The sequence below is a fragment of the Ischnura elegans genome, chromosome 11, assembly GCF_921293095.1.
Source record: "Ischnura elegans chromosome 11, ioIscEleg1.1, whole genome shotgun sequence".
Lineage (NCBI taxonomy): Eukaryota > Metazoa > Arthropoda > Insecta > Odonata > Coenagrionidae > Ischnura > Ischnura elegans.
The window spans coordinates 9,041,902-9,060,510 of record NC_060256.1 but is presented as its reverse complement, the minus strand read 5'-3'; the positions used below and the strand labels follow the sequence as shown (position 1 = coordinate 9,060,510).

At 37.3% G+C, this 18,609-nt stretch overlaps 1 protein-coding gene across 2 annotated transcripts in view; it reads left to right on the top strand.

The window, feature by feature from the left end:
* LOC124168475 overlaps positions 1-18,609 on the top strand; it is an 80,474-nt gene that overhangs the window by 43,737 nt on the left and 18,128 nt on the right. The window contains exon 2 of one of the 2 annotated variants that reach the window (XR_006866948.1): positions 8,612-8,809. The exons of the other annotated variant lie outside the window; for it this stretch is intronic. The gene's annotated coding sequence lies outside the window, so the exon portion shown is untranslated. Of the gene's footprint in view, positions 1-8,611; positions 8,810-18,609 lie in introns of those variants that run through there. 2 annotated transcript variants of the gene reach the window in all.

Below are 18,609 nucleotides of genomic sequence, written 5' to 3'. Positions count from 1 at the left end.
AAGGCATTTTATTATTATTATTATAATTATGTGTCACTCCAGCTTGATTGGATATTTTTCTTCTTCCTAAGGTATCTTTCGTTTAAATTTAATGCTATCATACAAAACTTTATAGGGTACACTAAGTAGGGCGGAGGACAACATAAACCTGTATTTGAAACATAAAAGTTTTAATTCAGAGGAAATATTGAAGTTTATATTTTCACTTTTGAGATACTAGTAAATAATTACGTGAGTTCATTCAATGTATCCCGTAAATTCATGTTGATAGCTTAAGCTATGGACATTGACAGCAGCAGAGCAGTCAAAAGTGGAAGTATTCCAGGTGTGGTCCTATCTGAGAAAGATGAAGGTAAAATGGATCGACCGAGTTGGCGGAGAGGAAATGCTGAGAAGAGTGGGAGAAAAGGGGAGTCTTCCAAAAAACCTTGGGAAGAGACGGAACAACTTAATCGGTCTCGCTATGAGGCATCATGTTCTAGTGAAGAGAGGGACGAGTGGAAAAGGTTAATTTATTACGTAGACGTGTAAAAGAGAAGGCTAGCAGAGGAGAGAGTGAAGTTGAGAGTTGCGTCATACCAATCTTGTAATTGCTGACTTATCTACATTTACACCAAACCCTGCGAGCCAACTTTAGGGTATTTGGCAGGGGGTGATCAATCGCTAGCAAGGAGCATTCAAGAGGATCCCGATTTGCGCACAGCACATGCTGTACATATGAAGCCACTATATCCTACTTATGAAGGTAATTTGCCTATGAAGCTAGAACATGATAAACATTCTGTTTGAATATCTCGTATGATATTGGGCACGATATGGTGGAAGTTCTAAATAATAGTAAAATTAGATTAGGAATTAATTTAAGTGGAGACATTGCAATGTCTAATTTTCTAATTCTGTTAGAAAATCCTAGGAAATTTCAGTGATTTTTGTAGTCTCTTATTGATCGTGGAAAAAAACGACATTCTGAATGTATCTGTTCTACATCTATCGCTATCATTTTATTAATATGGTGTGATTTACCTCAGCATATTGGTGTTCGTACGGCATCGTTAACTTTGTCGGAAAATTAAGTGGTCTTAAACTTACGAAAAAGATTTAGTCTATTTTTCCTTCAACGGTTTGACTGTGATTCCCATCCCAGTTGTTCTTTGAGGTCAGTTAAACGATCAAGACTGTCGTAACGGCTTTTCACGTGCTTGGCTGCTCTTCGCTATACAGGCTCTAACTCCATTTTGAAGCCTACTCCATGAGAACCCAAAACACTGGCAGCGTATTCCGAAAGGGGTGTAAAGCACCGAACGAGGGAGGGTATCTCCATCTGTCGACGCACTTTCCTAATATTCTTTTAACAAATCGAAATTTACGACTAGCTTGACCTGTTATTTCCCGAATATGTTTATCCTACGATAGATCATTTTTGAGTCTAACCCCTAGATATTTTAACATGAGTATAGCTTTTGCTTGCATTTAGAAATTTTTAGGGCATACAGAGTTCATAAATGCCAACATTTACCTGTATCCGAAAATTAAAAAAAAATACCTCTGAAATAATGAATTAAATATGTTCATATGTAAGATACCGGTAAATGCTCTCATTCGTCCATTCAAATTATACCTAAAATTTCAAATTGATGTTTTAAAGTTCCTAGCAACTAGTACGCCAGGAATTCACAATCAGACCAGTCGGTCGGGAGTGAGGCGTCTCCGTAATGCCATCTCCTCCGCCTCTTCTCCCTCGCTTCCCTCACATATTGCGCGCAGTTTCCTCCTCACCAGATTTGCTCCTCCCATCCGCACCCGTTTTGCCCAATCCCTAGCCCCTGGAGTGGCGACGCTTCGTCATGGATGCTGAGGCCGCCAAGTCCACGCGAGGGTCACCTTGGGAGACCACGTGAAGGGAGGGTGCGGAGGGGGTGGGGGCGAGGGGCGGGAGGTGAGGTCATTGGGGAACAGCCACCCCTCATGGAGGACTGGTTCTATTCAGGGGAGGGCATTCTCTGTGGACAACCACGACTTAAGGGAACGAGGTGGAGGTGTTATTTCACTTCGACGGAGAAGGGAAAATGATTATTCCGTTGCCCCCGAGGGCTGGAGAAACCCACGGAAGTATTTTCTGGAATAGCGGCTGGTTATCCTGTTGACTCCTCGCATCGCAGACACCTTTCTCAGGGAGAAATGATATTATCTCTCCGTTACGAAAGCGCTTTATATATACACCAATTGATCAACTTGGCGGTCCAATTGCCGTGAGCCATCCCTACCAATGAAACCATGTGAATACAGAGAATGCCGGTAGTATTATGGAAAAGGCTGTCTTAAATTTTGTACAATCTTCATATTGTTCAACTTATTTTAGTACTTTTATTTTTTAAATATCTATATTGCATTTTAAATGATTCAGGGATGAATGTGAGGTCGAAGAGGTAGCTCACGAATTGAATATATCCAAGGATTTAGGGGAAATTCTAGACTAATTTTAGGGTGTTTATAAAGAGTAAACATAATTTGAAAGTCGTAGTCTTTCATAATAAGTTTTTATAATTAAATTGTAATATTAGTATTGAGCTCCAGATATTTCTCAAAGAAAGGTAAATAAACCCACATGTTCACGCAATAAAAGCTCTGAATGAAACATTTTATAGATGGAAAGGAGTTCACTAAGAAAAAAGCTGGTAATAAGTCAATGAAGAAGATTACATGATTAATAACAAAGATTTATCAGAATTTAATGCAGTAATTAAACTTAAATTATCCTTTGAGACGAAAATGAAACTTATTATGAAAATTAGGTGTTTAAAACTTTCGTAAGTTAATAAAAGTAAAAGCCTCAAAACCTATTAATGGTATTAATCTTGTGTCTAGACTTAATAAAAATAAAATTTTCGCTGCGAAATAGCCGAATTGTGGTCTTTCCTGTCGGGGAAAAGGTGGCTCTGGATCTTGAATCTTGGCCGCAGAGGCGTGCTCCTTCATATGCTTCCACTCCGAGTGGCTTCCATCCCACTCAGAGCGAGTGAGTGAGTACCCTCACACATTCTGCTTCCAGCACATGACTCTCCTTCCTTCGAGTTCATTGCTCGCGAGGTCATCGAGTCCCTTACCATTGCCCACCTCTTCCTCCACCCTTGTGTCTGACAAGACCGAGGATTACTTAGAGAACGACCTCCCGAATAACATTTCATGGTGGTATATAACCCTGATCCTAAGATCTATTTAAATAGTGCTTAATAAATACCTTGATATTAGCCAATGCTGAATAGTAAACTGACAAATCTGGGGCGGCGCGTTTAGCGTTTGCCGATGTATCCGAGTGCCACTTGCATCAGGGCTGATTGAATGTGACAATGCCACCCCACTCGAATTCCGATGCAAACCTTTTTGCGTATAGCTAAGCATCTCAACCATGAAATCTCGTTTTAAAATACTTTTCTCAATATTTATGGATGATGGTGAGGGTGGAGCGAATTTGTATGAGATGTCTAAAAATTTACAGTTTGGGTGGCCATCGAAGAAATTTGTTATTTTCTTCAAATATTCCAGGAGCTTTTTCTTTGCACGATTTCTTCAACTTTTGTGGCATTTTAAACGCTCTCTCTCATAGTAATAACCATGAGATTAAGAAATTCTTCCATTAGTGTACCCATTAACTCATGCAGTAGCCCTTCCATTGCAATTATATAAGGAGTAATATAAATGATAATTTTGTTACTGCTTTCGTAGCGTGGTGAATACTCAAAGTTGGGTATGAAGAATCATGTTCCTCCGTGAAATGATTACTAACGCTCCAAAAACGTGTGATTATTAGAGAGACAGAAGTAGCCTATAAGTTATTTAAGGCTAAATTTATACGATTTTGAAAAACGATCATGCCAAAATTCATGTAATACTCTCCATGCCATGCAAATATACCATCGCGAATATGGAATCGGTTGAGGAAAATGAGAGACTATGAGAAAAGAATTCTTGATTGTATGAGCACAAGCTGTCAATCGCTTCGTTTACTATTAGGCATATGAACATGTATACAATACAATAAATAAAAACATTACAGCCTCCCGCAATATCAATTTGTTATAGCCATATTACATTCTTCCATTAATATTTCGTAGGGTTAGCTATAAATACACGGCCATACTCTGTTTATCACATTACAAACCTCAGGAAGCATTAAATATACACTAGGAATTAGAATTTATTTTGATGAGAGGTACTTATATTACGTATTGCTCTTTAAACTCGATTGTTTCAGGCTTCACTTTGTGAAAATCCATTGCAAACAATAAATAGTTATGGTACTTTTTCACACGATTTATTAAAAAAAAAAAAGAAAAGGTAGATTTTTGAGAAAAAGGGAAGAAGGATGGACTGCTTGGAGGAGTTGGAGATTAGGAAGCACATCAAGAGTGGAATTTTAGCAAAGGAGAATATTTTTTTAAACTATTACCCCCTCTTGGAAATTCCCCTGAAGTTGAGTAACGCTCCAACCCCAACGCAACCCTCCCCTACCAACGCGTAATAGCAACCAGATGAGCAACAACAAAATAACTGGAAAAATAACTGGAAAAATAACGATTTCTGTACCTGATGATGTCGCCTCTGCGACGAAACCGGTCGTCGTGAATATATCGTGTAAAAAGTACCATAACTATTTATTGTTTGGATTGCTCTTTACTTGAGCCGCTCTGACGACGAATTTCGTTGTTTTCACAAAATTTACGGGCGAAGTGAAACGGGTGCAGACACTTCTCTCAGGTTAGACGTCAAGAAGAGAAGAGGGGAGGAGATGGTTGCTAATTGATTGCTAAGGGCGTGTGCGGAGATAAGAAATGTGTGATATTGAGGGGTGACTGAATGTTGCGAGGAGGCTGAGAGGTTCAGCCTGTCTCCGTTGGGCGCGTGGCTTGCTGAGGGAGTGAGAGAAGCCGTGGGGCGCGTGCGCCACGCGAACGGGATTCCCTTGGCCCGGGGGCCGGCTGCATTCCTCTCGCTCACGGGCCGAGAAACTCCTTCCAGAACAAATTATGAGGAAAGCGGCGTACAACATGCAAAAAAGAATCGGAATTTAATCGCGTCGAGGATCGCTCTTATATTTTGTGATAGTATAGTAATTGGTCGTTAGAGCTGCTCCAGTATGAATAATGCGTTTTGTAACAACTCGTCCAATAAACATAGATATATACAACTAATTTATATATAATGAATCATGAGGTTAGAGTAGGTGGATAGTTAGTAGAGTTCAAGCTAACACTGGGAGATATTGATGGGAGAATGCAAATTGCCAATAAAATTTGTGGCTGCGGTGTTAGAGATATTCAATTAATGAATAAATTTTTTTTAATCATCAAATTTGTTTTCACTAGGCTACCTTCCCATATGTATTAACTATTTTTCAGCGCATTTACCAACGTTTCTGAGTATTGGAATCGTAAATATTTATGAGGATCTGAGTATTTATCAGGATTTGTTGATCATGCAATATGGTGGTTGGATACGATTCGACTCCTCCAGGATAAATCATATCGCGTGTTTGTATTCGAAGTCTATTCTTCTCACAGCTATCAGGTACGCGAAATTTCCAGCAGATAATTTACGCACCAGCCATGAATGGAGTGTTCTCCTTAGCATTCTTGGGTGACACTGCGTGAAGGTTGAAGTGACGCAGATGCTTGTTATCTCCAGAATCTGTTTCTCGTGCTCAGTTGGTTTCGGCTATGTTTCGATGCTTACACAGAGGACATTCATATTCGTTCCGGATAGCTTCACCAGTCATTAACTCTCTTAAATAACTCGCCATTGCCTGTCACAAATGCCATCGTGGAATTTTTATGTTTTCTTTGCGAATCTGTTTCTTCTAACTATTCTACAAAACTGCTTGGGATTATCTTACTATTCGTTTTTTTATTTGAAAATAGCCATCCGTATAATGATAGCAATATTTTCATGGCAAAATTAATCTAAAAACAACTTAGCGAATGATTAGTCGTAATTGGTAGATCACCGATCAAGTATTACTCAAAATCCTCAGTGATAAAATGCAAAGCGTTAATACCGAGGCAAATGTTATGGAAGGAGAGATGGAGGGTATCAAATTGTTCTTTTATTTTCTTAAGATAATTACAAATAGAGGATGTGAGCTTTACGAGGCCATATATTTTGTTACACTGAAACAAACTACATTTATTTCGACACAATCAGGTCACCTTGAGGTCAACTTTCATTTACAATTAAATCTATCTACATACTCGTACTACCTCGCAAGCCAGCTGATAAGAAATGTGGAATGGGGTGTTAGGACATCAGCCGTTTACACGTATAAAGAAAATGCTCAAACGAAATTACGACTCACATTCCTTTAAGCCCTTTATAGTTTGGGGGAAAAAGGAATTCCCATATCTATCCATTCGGCAGAATATCTCTCTTTATATATCGCTTCTGTGGGTCCTGGAAATATAGTGGGGCTCTATTCTAGTGAGAATATTCTCTGATGAGAATAGAGCCCCACTATATTTCCTCCATGTCGCTCTGAGAGGATTTTTTTCTCAATTGTTCAAGCAATCTAAGCCTAGCGCGCAGCTTCCGAGTCAATAGAGGCCCCCTGCCTATGTGCACCCGTGGCTTCTTTATAAACGGATTGCGCAGCTTTCCTTTGTGTTTTATTAGTTCACTGATCAATTATATCTGCTCCGGATCCCATATATTCGCTGCGCATTCAAGGTGTGATCGGACGAGTGTGAAAAAGCTCCTTTCTTTTACTTAGCAGCTTTCTTATGCAGGGATTTTTTAAAAAATAAAGCCGCAGTGTATCCATCATTAAAATGGCATCATGTAGATAGGGTTAGCACCGCAGCCTGAGTACTGGCTTCAAATCCAGAATGCCCAGTTTTTTCCCTGCCAGAGAGTAATTATAGGGAACTACGTCGTAGAAACCGATTCATACGAACAGATATAAGCAAGAGCCATTCGTCCTCATTACTAGCAATTTCTTATTTCAAATTCAACCTTGTTATTTTGATCACGCTTTCATTTGAACGCTGCATGATCTGTCTTTATTTTTTTCGGTGTAGATCATTATAATAATTATCAAATAATAATCCTGCTATAAATATACTGGGATAGTTAAAAATTGCTCATAGTTGGATGAAACTAGAGCAACTTCCTGCTGCTCACTCCGTCGCATTTCCAGGTATTGAATAACTATCCGAACATCAGAATTCCAGACTCATGAATGCATTTAATGATTGCGCACATCGGCGTCCATGGCCATGGTCGTTCTTGAGAGCCTTCTTTCCTTACCTTCAAACTATAAGCTATATCTAACTGTATTACGCAAATGCTAACCATTTAGCTTATCATTTTCATTGTACTATTAGGCGTATCCGGCTGCCCCAGAAATACCAATACTTTGAACTTAGCGCTATTTATCTTAAACTCCGAAATTTGTAAACCTGGGGCACCCTGAGTTTTAATATATCAGTCTATGTTTCTGCTCTAAAAATTCTGTTAATCCGAAGCAAATAAAATCTTTGAGATACGTTGCACACTGTGAAGAAAGGAATTCAAACTATTTCCCTCCAATTAGCTCATTTCCGCTAGTGAGCCATGCATATTTTGACAACAACCAGTTAGCGAGAATCGCCCTTAAGGCTATCAGCTTACGTGAGGAATTCTCAGTGTTTAACGCTGGAAGGAGAAATTTCTAAAGAAAAATTCATTTTACCAATTTTAGGAAAAGTATTTGTCCATTGCTCACTTATTTACGCTCCATATTTCTCTGATGACACGAAGTTAAGCTCAAGTGAAAATTGAGCTTATGCCACCGTCCAAGACACTTTGCTCACCCAAAAAATTCTACGCGATTTCAACACTCGCCGATTTCTTTAAAATATAGCATATTTGGTGACCATCGCTAGTAATTAAAAAGTACTTAAGGTTTACAACAATTAACAATAAATATTTAAAACGCCAAAGTTGAAAACACTTATGATATTTTATTGTGCTCTACCTAGATACACGCCTATAAAACTATTGCAACAAATGTAGATACAGAAATGAAAAAGGCTTGATAGTAATAGGTTTAATAAAGGATATGTGAAAAAGATGGAATAACAGATGAATACACTTAATGAGGAACATAGAAGGGGGAGCTCATCGTAAAAATCGATTTAAATATTTGATTTTTTTATAATCTTAAGGAGTTTGGGTAACTTTGTTAAAATAACACATTAATTACCTCTCTCAATTTAAGGCCTGTAAAATGAGCCATTTTATGTATTATTCTGTATTGATAGAGATGCGAAGAGCTTGGCCTCAAGCTCTTCGCATCAGAGCGTCTGATTCGAAGAGCTTGAGGCCAGGTTTTCACAAAATTCTTTCATGAATGAAATATTACCTCTGCCAAATATTTAAGCATGTGAAGGAGGGTTCTGCAACAAATGCAAAGCAATGATAATAATACAAAACGAGGAACATCGAGCCGGTAACTTCGTTGTCAAAAATACATTTGAAAAGTGAAATTTCTTAAAAATACGTAAAATGATTGATCCAATATAATTTTCATTGTAAGGCTTTTTAAATAAATCAGCATAATTTTTATGTTCCTTAATTCCAGAGATCTGGCGTCTAACAGGAAGACGCTTTCGTAAAATTGCTGTTTTACATCATTGAGATATCTTGTAAAATTCTGTATGCATTTCAAATAAAATTCTGGGGTTTTTGTTTTCCAATCAACAGTAAAGAGGATTCACCAAATGTTGTCGAAATCAGTGAGCCTTGGGACAAACAAACACCTCATTGAATCATTACATCACCAATACATTTTTCTACATATCTGAAAAGTGAATACGTTGAGGTTAAAATGTATTCAAACGAATGTGCATGACTTTGAAAACCAAAGATTCACTTTAAAATATGAAGGTGGGGCTATATCAAAACACCCCAAAATTTCAATAAGTTAGTTAGTACTACAATCAAAATCAGTCAAAGAGGTTTATAATTAGTGATTAACACTCAAAATTCTCCCCCAAATTTGGTCTCGTGACTATGCTGTCGTGACTGACTGCAATGAATATGAACTCAGATGAAATATTGCTTTCAAAAGCCGTTTTCCATTTTCCTGCTGATGATTCCCTTCTCCCTGAAAGAACATATGCACATGAATAAATGAATGCATCAATACGTCATCGCTAATTTAGTGATGATTACGTCGACAGAGATACTTTTTATGTTGTTCATGCCTTCGTTCCGTTGGTGAATTCTAATGCAACGCTCTCTTGAAGGCCAGAAGCGTTTCCTTGGACTTGAGGTAAGTGCCATCTCTGTATGATGCTGGGGACTCGGCAGTGATGAGATTTCTCCCTTTGACCATTTGGATGCCATTACAAATGCATCACTATGGAGAACCCTACTGAGAGTGCATTTGGTAAAAAATGTCTAATGAAGTACCATCCATTCGATGAGTACCTATTTATAGTGGAGATGAGGAAAAATTACGCGGCCTTTGCGGTAAGCGACACTAATTTTGGCGATGTACTCTCTCACACGTAATAATAATCTGCAAGTGCTAAAAAATAAATGTAGCATAGGTCTTACGCCATCATTCATCATGTTTTTTGTAAGTGGTGGTGAAATAATCTACTAAATAATGATATATTTACCCTCCCAGACATGACATTATCGATAGAAATTAAAACTAACGCCAATTACTCCATTCTTTTTCAACAGCGAATCTCTGCACTAAGGAAATTTTAGTATATAGGGCATAGGACTAAATTTGAATTACTTATATCCTCATCACTTCTAATATGAAGTCATTCTCTACAAATGATAAAGGAAAGGCATACATTTTCTTGTACACTTTGCATTTAAAAAATTTGAAAATATTAACGTATTCTAGGCTTATCTAAAAACGATTTCAATTTTACACGTAAAGCATTGATCCGTAGAAAATCTACGTCGCAGCCATTGAAAAAGCATCGGTAAAAATTTAAGAGATTATCATTACATTATAAGAATTGATTTTCACAATAATATGCGTCTGCCACATATACGCATTTATTCGCGAGTGTAATGAAGTTGTATCTTGTAAATGTATCACTATAAAAACACTTCCTTTCACTAGCGTAATTCATAGCATATAGTATCTGAAAATATCAAATGGATGCGTTGAATAATCTAAATATTATCTGTTCGGAGAATCTATGTTTCTGATTGCTGTTGTGAATTAGGTTCTTCCGCATTTTCTTTCGTTCCTTTTAAAAGTAAAGTTCCTTTTAAAAATTGTTGATCCTTTCAAAAATATTTTATGTGCATTCATCTGGTGATGCTTTGCCTCTGGAATTCGCGATTTTTATGAAAGGGAACTAAGCTAACCATCCTCAGAGTATTGAAAAATGCATGACATATGGATATCAAGCGCCACTTAGTCAATTAATAAGTCTTAAATTTATGGCGACTGCACAGCCGGTATGCTGCCAAACCACCATTAATTCACCGCCTAGCGCCGCCACCGTTCAGGGCGTGCAAACATCATGTTCAATTGACCTTGAAGGATTTGAGTCAAGAGGAAAGAAGGTTGGATTGCTACCAACATGAAGTCACGTTCAATGAATCGGCATTTTTCTCTGCATGGGAGGATTGATCACAGGGAAACAGTCTGATCTAAAAATGACATACAGATAATAGAATTTTCGCACTTCTGTCATTAATGTACTGCACGAGTTTCTGGCGAGTGCGTGAGTCTAGAAATTATGATCAGGATCGTTGGGCATTCCATTCATTCGTATTAATGGTGGCATTCCAATAATTTAGATACCTGTGGATGGATTCATTGAAGTAGGAATTGTTTAAGTCATATCTAGGTCATATCGTTGTTATACTACCATCTTTAAACAATGTCCGCGTATAAGCTTATATCGTGAATTTAAATGTCTGAAGCATATAACGAGATTCTTTGGCTTTCTGTCTTAATTTCCTATATTAAATTTTCCATGAAATACCTTCTATTGAGAAAATATCCAATATATCCTGAACTGAAAGTTTTACCGTGCTATGGAAATATATCTTGCCATTTATTTTTATCTTTAGTAGTCAATTAATGGTGCGCACCTGCTGAGAATCATTACTCATCCGTTAAAATTCTCTCTTAAATTCTTCGTACTTTTTAAAAATATTGTTTAAAGGCTCCATTTACATCTATATAGTATATATATGAAGCTGATGCATCGATAAAAATTTATAAATATTACTTTAGCATGTCCTAATTAGTCGTATAAATTGACAATACGCACACCTCGTTAACAAAGAAAATATAATCCCTCGACAATAATTATAGTAAGAATTGATACGTAATCTGTCTTCTGTTGCTCAACAGCGGAAAAGATTTCAGTATGAGTCACAATAGCTAGATATTTATAGGAAGGAAAGGGTTACCGAGGAATTCTCATTCGAGAGTTTCTGTTTTAGTAATTAAAAAAAACGTAAAAATATAAAAATATATCGAAGGAAAAAATATTTCGCCCCGCTCAGTCGGAACATCACCTCCGGTTTTGCCATCATCTCTGAACGCCTACAACGTTCAGTTCCCGTTAACATTTCACAAACCTGGAATTTATATTTCAAGATAATAACAACATTTTACATAAGCTGATTTCAACGTACCTATTTTTAAAGAAATCGCAGAAAATATTTAAATCTGTTATTCTGTGATCTCATCCCACCAATAGGATAATCTGTCACAATGATTTTTTAGGTTCCTCTCTAGCAACCGATCGCCAATGAAAATCTTCTAGTCGTTGGTTTACAAATCCTTAACTATATCTTAACTATATCTAGTGACATAAAATCAGACTAAATCGTAGTTGAACCGAAATATATTTTATTTTAAGTCTATTTTAGACTCGGCATAATTATTTAGTGATTGTCATTAATAACAGCAATTTTTAGCGTTAATATTATTTTAATAATAGACCATAGTTTTGTGAATATAAAAGAAATTTTTATTAAATAATCGTTTAGAAGGAATACTTTTCGTTTTCATCTCAAGATATTGAATGTAAATTTGTAAAGTGTCGTATTGGTGATCATCATATTCATCAAATTTATTATATTTTCATTTTTTATATGCTCAGCTTATGTGCGCTATTATTTTTAGACCATGTACTTCAGCGAACTACATGAAATTTAAATACAAATTAAAAAATGTTTTTTGGGAAAGAAGACATTGGTCACTCTAAACATTTTCAAAAGCTTGGGAAGCTAATGGCTTACTTCAATTGGGTGGTTCAAAACGGGACCATAAAAAATCGCAAAGCGATAGCCATCGGTTTTTTCCCCCGGTGAGCTATCTTTCAGTGATTCTCATTGGATATAACGGGACCTGATGTTTTTTGTGCTCCGCTCGAGAGGTTTCCGTGGCTTCTGTTCGGACGATTGGGTTTTTGAAATATTTTCTTTAATAGGTTGCTGATAACTAACTTTGATTTGTTAAGTTGCGATTAGCCGCAAAGAATTCAGACGGCGAGTGTATTCATCCCCTGAGTCTGTTTGTTTTACAGGGAAATGACATAGCTCATCTTGAAGCTGAATCTTTTTCTCTTTCTGGCGTACAATTATTTTAGAAATGATGAGAGATGCTACTTTTCCACCCCACACTCATGCATTTTCTTGTTATTTCATTAAATTTAATGACTTTGCTTGATGCATTTTGAAATGCACGTTCGCACGTGTTTTATGCCGCGAAATTGCGTGCCTGATATTACATTGGCTTTAGAGCTAGCTATGCAGAAGGTTAGTAACTATGCATGGATAGAGAAACGATCGTTCAACTGCAAATTAAGCATTCCCTCTTTTTTGGCCATCAACATTTCTGTGAGTGTTATTTTCTTCTTTGACCTCAATGGATTCCATATTGTAAAAATGAGTAAGAAGGAGAGTCCTGTCTCCTCAAGGCCACGACGGTTAAAAGATATATCATATCCAAATATAGATATTTTTGCGTTCAACTGATGATTTATTGAATCCTAAATAACAAATATTATTTATGTGGATAGCAATTGCTATTTTCATGTTCTCATCCCCTTGCCAAATCATTAACTGTAACAATTCGATTTTAATACCACTTTATTAGGAAGATCTTACCCATAAGTTTCAATAACATATTGACTCAAGTCTTCTCATTAAACTTATAATGAAAATAATGATTTCACCAATTGGAGACATTAGCGGAGTGGGTTACTCTGCTATTATGATATAACTCTTCGTTCAGCCAACATTAGCGTAGGTGGCGTAGTTCGTGTTCGAGATGCCTTCCACGTCGATTCCCAAACAAAAACAAATTATCTAGGATGGGCTTTCCAAATTCAGGCGAAAGTTTCGTTACACATGAATGCATGCGAGGTATAAATTCCAAAATACGAGCCGTGGATATTTTCCACCGCTTAGACGTGGCTGATTCTAAACATTTGTCCGACTGCATCGGAGATGACGAGGAAGGTCGAATTCTCAGTCTCTAATTAATTTGAAACGAACTAAAATTAACTTACTAAAACGAACTAACTTAAATTAACTACCGTTAACATTTCGAGGAAATTCTACATCTTCCTTAGAGAAAGTAGTAATGGACATCACGTATCAGATCCATTATTTCTGTTTCTAGGAAGTAAGGCTTAGCAACATGAAAGTTCTTTAAATCACCTTGCCAAGCTGCCTTCTTCCCTAGGCTGGAGGCTTGGCTCTTTCCGTAACTAAAACTCAGATGCGGTAATTATGATAAGAAATGCCACCTTGACCTTTACTACCCCACCTGACCATCTGATAGCCATCTGCCGGTCGCCGCATGCTCTCTTTCATCACCTCGAGAACCTCGTGGACTTTTACTCTTCGTGGAACGGATGTGCATTGGTGTCTTGTCTCATCCCCTTGTCCAATCAGTTACAGTAACATAGTTCGATTCAAGTACCAATGAATTAATATAAATCTTACTCATAGGTTTCAATAACATTTTTACAATAATGAAAACAAACAAACTTTGTATTAATAGGTATATATATATAAATATTTGTGGATTAATACAAAATTTGTTCGTTTTAATTATTGAAATGAACTTCCACAAAGTTGAGCCTGTGACTATAGAGATTAATATTTTTACGTAATAATAATACTAATACCATTTACTACTTGGATTTTACATTCTCTATAAACCGAGGCCTTATTCATTCTTTCTTAATTCTTACAATCAAATATTTTATAATATGCGGTTGTTTTCTCTTGCAGTTGGAGCTGTTTCTTTGTCTTATTCACGGATATTTTACTCACTCCAATATTTCGAGCAAAGTTCCATATTTATTTCGTGAGCCTGTGCTTACTACAGTATTGAATACGATAAGATTATGTAGGTTTCCGCGGTCCATTCCAATGTCTCCATTCTTCCGGGGGAACCGCGTCAGTTTTGTTTAATTTCTTCGTGTTATACGTTTTAATTTCAGTTCGATATTTTTGAGGACATCCTGCCTGTGCTGTACACTGGTTGGTAAAATAAATTGTTTTCTGAATTCGTGTATGTCGTTGGAAGCGCTGCATGGGACATTATTGACTGCTATCTGGTTAATTTCCATCGTTCCCTCAAATTTTCCCTATTCGCTGCTCCCCCCCTCCCTTCTCACTCCAACCTCCCCCTCCTCCTCCCCAACCTCTCCCCTTGCGTGCCCTCATGTTATCGAGTCTCACCAGACGCCACCTGTCCTTGTCATCTGTACCGTTATCCCGAGACCTTTCATCAAGGTGAAGGAGCGCATATTTCCTAACCCACTTCCCTTTCTACGGACCATCTTCATCAGACGCGCACTCCTTCCTTTTCACTTAAGATACATTCAGTCGCCACTCCTGAAGAGCACCTCAAGGAATAAAAAAAAACAGTTGTGAAGGGCACCTAATGATTTGCAGTCAGACTTGTAACTATTAGCATTAATTGGCTGGGCTTGTTGTGCAAAAAATATAAATAATTGAAATTTAAAGTGAGAGGGAAATGCGATGATTTTATTATAGTGGAATGTTTAAGGAACTTCTCCATTATAGCGTAAGTATAGCATCTCACTCTTGAACTTCTACCAAAGTAAATTTAAAATTGGTACACACATTAGTTAGACTAATGCCTGTACTAATTCCACAGTTAACCACTGTTAATATTTGTAAGACTACATTATTTTGTAAGAAAACTTTACGCTTTCTCCGAAAATTTCTCCGAATGCTTCGTATCGTGCTTAAACTGCATTACGAACTCGATCGATACATGGGGAACTGTCTTTTTTAGCGCTCACTAATTCTGCGGGCAATTATTCCTGGTTTGCTCAAAATAATGATCCTATTGCTCCCAATTGCAGCAAACTTGACGGTGTTGCATGGTTAATAGTGAATAATTCGTAAATCTCTGAGGGCATAGTTCGAATCATCCCTAGACATGGGTGAGTAAACGAAATGATGCGTGTTTATAAATTCTTCCCGAGTTTTACACCGGGTTTTAATTCTTTATACTTGCCGACGTTTTATTAGATTACTTATCTTACATCCTCAGGGCTGGGAGAGTTATTTCTTTCCTCCTAATTTCCTCAAATTGTTCTTCTTCTTGTGGTCTGAAAATGAACAGTGAAGAATATATCTATACTATCGGTGGGGAAAACCTGACACACTGCATCGCCTATTTATGCAGTGTAAGCATGATTCTTACTGTTCCTCGATCCCAAATGATGATATTTTCTGCTCTTTGTTTGTTTGCTTTGAAGGCACACGATGCATGGTGATGCCCCAAAGGCAGACAAGAAGACCGCATCCGGCTCTCGGCAGCGAATACATTACCGTCAGTCACATCCGAGGTCACCCACCCACCCAACGGTTGTCGGCCATACCTTTCCACATTTGTCCGGATTTCCTCCGTTGACGACACTCCACCAAGATTCAGCTTCCTCGCCTTCGAATTTCACTTTTTCGTCGGGCGCTGTAAGTTGGCCACAAAAAATATACTAGCTGGTCATGGCCGTACATAAACTATATCTTGAATTTAGAGGGGAAGAGAATTTTGTAGGGTGCTCACCGTTTCTTTGTACAATTACACTATGCAACTGAGAGACAACTTTTTTCACAAAATTAGGTGCCCTCAATGTATATCTGCTTCCTGAATTCGATAATGATTCTCAGTAGTTCACATCACCAACGGTTATGGCGCGAATTATAAACCTGCTCCACCAATATCGATAACACATACTTCGGTAAATTATACCTCCGTGGCAAATAAGTTAAATTGAAGAAGAAAATACGTTTGAACCTACAACATTGGAAATGTGCTCAAAGATTCATGTAGGGAGTTCGAAACTGAACAGGAGCTTTCTGTGACATGTGCCTGTGGTTATATGGCCTGTCCATTAGTCTGTGCTTTCCCTTTTAAGAGTTACTTGTGTGTGCTAGCAGTGAAGAATCTTGTAGAATTCACCCATCATGCGAGCATCCTAAATTTAATGATATCTTTGTTCCATTTCCTTAACATTATGATGAAACCTTTTGCTCTGTTCCAAACTTACTATTCACAGAATATAATAGGTATCAATATAATTAGATTTTCTTTTTCCTCTTATCTTGATCTCATTTAATTAATGATAAAATAATTCTTGGAGCATAGGTCACACATATATTGAAAATTTATACACGATCTATACCTATATGGTATCAATATATTGAAAATGTGTGCGATTTGTGCAAAAAGCCGTTCCAGAAAAAAATCACCTCTGGACTCATTCGGCAATGGGGGAGAATTACGACTTTTTAAGTAAAAATTAAATTACCCTAAAGTAAAATACCCCTATCTTTCTTACAATTTGATAACAAGGAGAAAGCACGGACAAGAAAAGTAGAAGAAAATATAGTTAGTTTCTACAGTGGAGCAGCGAGGTTTGGATTATTATTACTTACAGAATAGTGTAAATATTAATAAAATATCCCCCCGAAAGCCGTAAAACTCACCATTTTGAACTATTTATCTTGAAATTTTTCTGAAGGAGTGCCCCCGCACCTCCCGCTTACCCTGGCGGGTATTCCACACCCCCAGGCACCCATGAATTAGTTGGGCCTAGAACTCCCCCCCTAGCCTTAATTCCTGCTGCGCTCCTGAGTTTCTAGTTATAGCTAGTGTGGAGACCATGGGATGAAAGATGCTGGAGAATATTACTTGATTCGTTCCACTTTGCGTGGATGGATCTGTGAAAATTCTTTCTTTTGTTGTTGTTAAACCTAATATTATTCTTCGAAGTACATAACGAAGGCCTAAATTTTCGAAAAAGTTTTCGTGACCCTGCAATACGCAGCAGAGTATCATTACTGGAATGCTAGAAATGATCCTATCCATGGCAAAATCTGACAACCAGAAATGATACTTAATACGTCGCCCTAACGTGTTTAGTTATTTCAGTGATGTGCTCCAGCTAGTTCCACTTTCTCACTCAAGTTACATGACAGTCTCCAAATTTTGAGGGCTTGAATTACAAAACAGCATAAGTTTATTCCGAAACAATTTTTGTTGAACAATATTTGCTAAATATAGTCATAGCTCCTAAATCTATCGTTCATGTTTTCTCTTGCGGCATAACAATATGTTTTTTAGAAAAAATGGAAATAAAAGCCAAACACTTGGGCATAAAACTTGTCCGTCTAAATTTCTGCCAGTTGGACGATTGGCGTTTTTACAACTCGCGGCATCAATTGTGGGAGGAGTGAACATCATACCTGCTCAGGAAAATGCAGAGGTTTGTAAAATTATGTTAAAAGGAAAGTGCTGGGCTTCCAATCGTTATAAAAATATGAAAATCGGTCTCTTATTACTTAATCAAATATCCGTTCTCATTTAGCATTACCTCTCCGCCGAAAATACATATATGTTTACGTACCGCTAATCCGATACAGCCCGTCAAGCCTCTGTTTATAGTTTTATGGCATGCAATTCCATTTTGAAATTTGAGCAAATGGTGAGCAATTATTTTCGATAAAAATCATGTCTTTGCGTCCCTTTCTATGGCTGCTATAAATGTAAGAAATGGTATTTCATCACTTTTATTTATCGTCAGCTATGGTGATGGTGGCGAAATCGTGTGGCGCTGATCCTGTGGTAATATTTTATTCATCTCCAAGGCTGTGGGAATGTTGAATGAATCGTGGAATGCTGAAGCTGAGGCACTAGCAATGCCTATGCGATACTTATGGTCCAAGGTTTCGGTATTAGATTACAAAAATGCAAATTTAAAAAATATATATATTTTAGGCTTGTATAGTCAGAACTATGCCGCTATAAATTCTCCGACTACCTTTTTTGTTTCTGATGATGACGCCGCTGTGTCGAAACTAGTCGTACCTTTTTATAAATTGGTGGAATAAAGCAAGGTTTTATTCATTAAATATTAAAATGAACTTCCTCATGGTTGAACCTGAGACGATAGAGAAATCAGAAAAGGTTTCCTCACATTAATCGGAATGTGTGCAATAGGTCTATCATTAACATTGTAACGCCATCAAAAGAAAATAATAATAGATTTAAGTTAATGGTAATTCGTAATAGTAGTGAAAATGATTTGA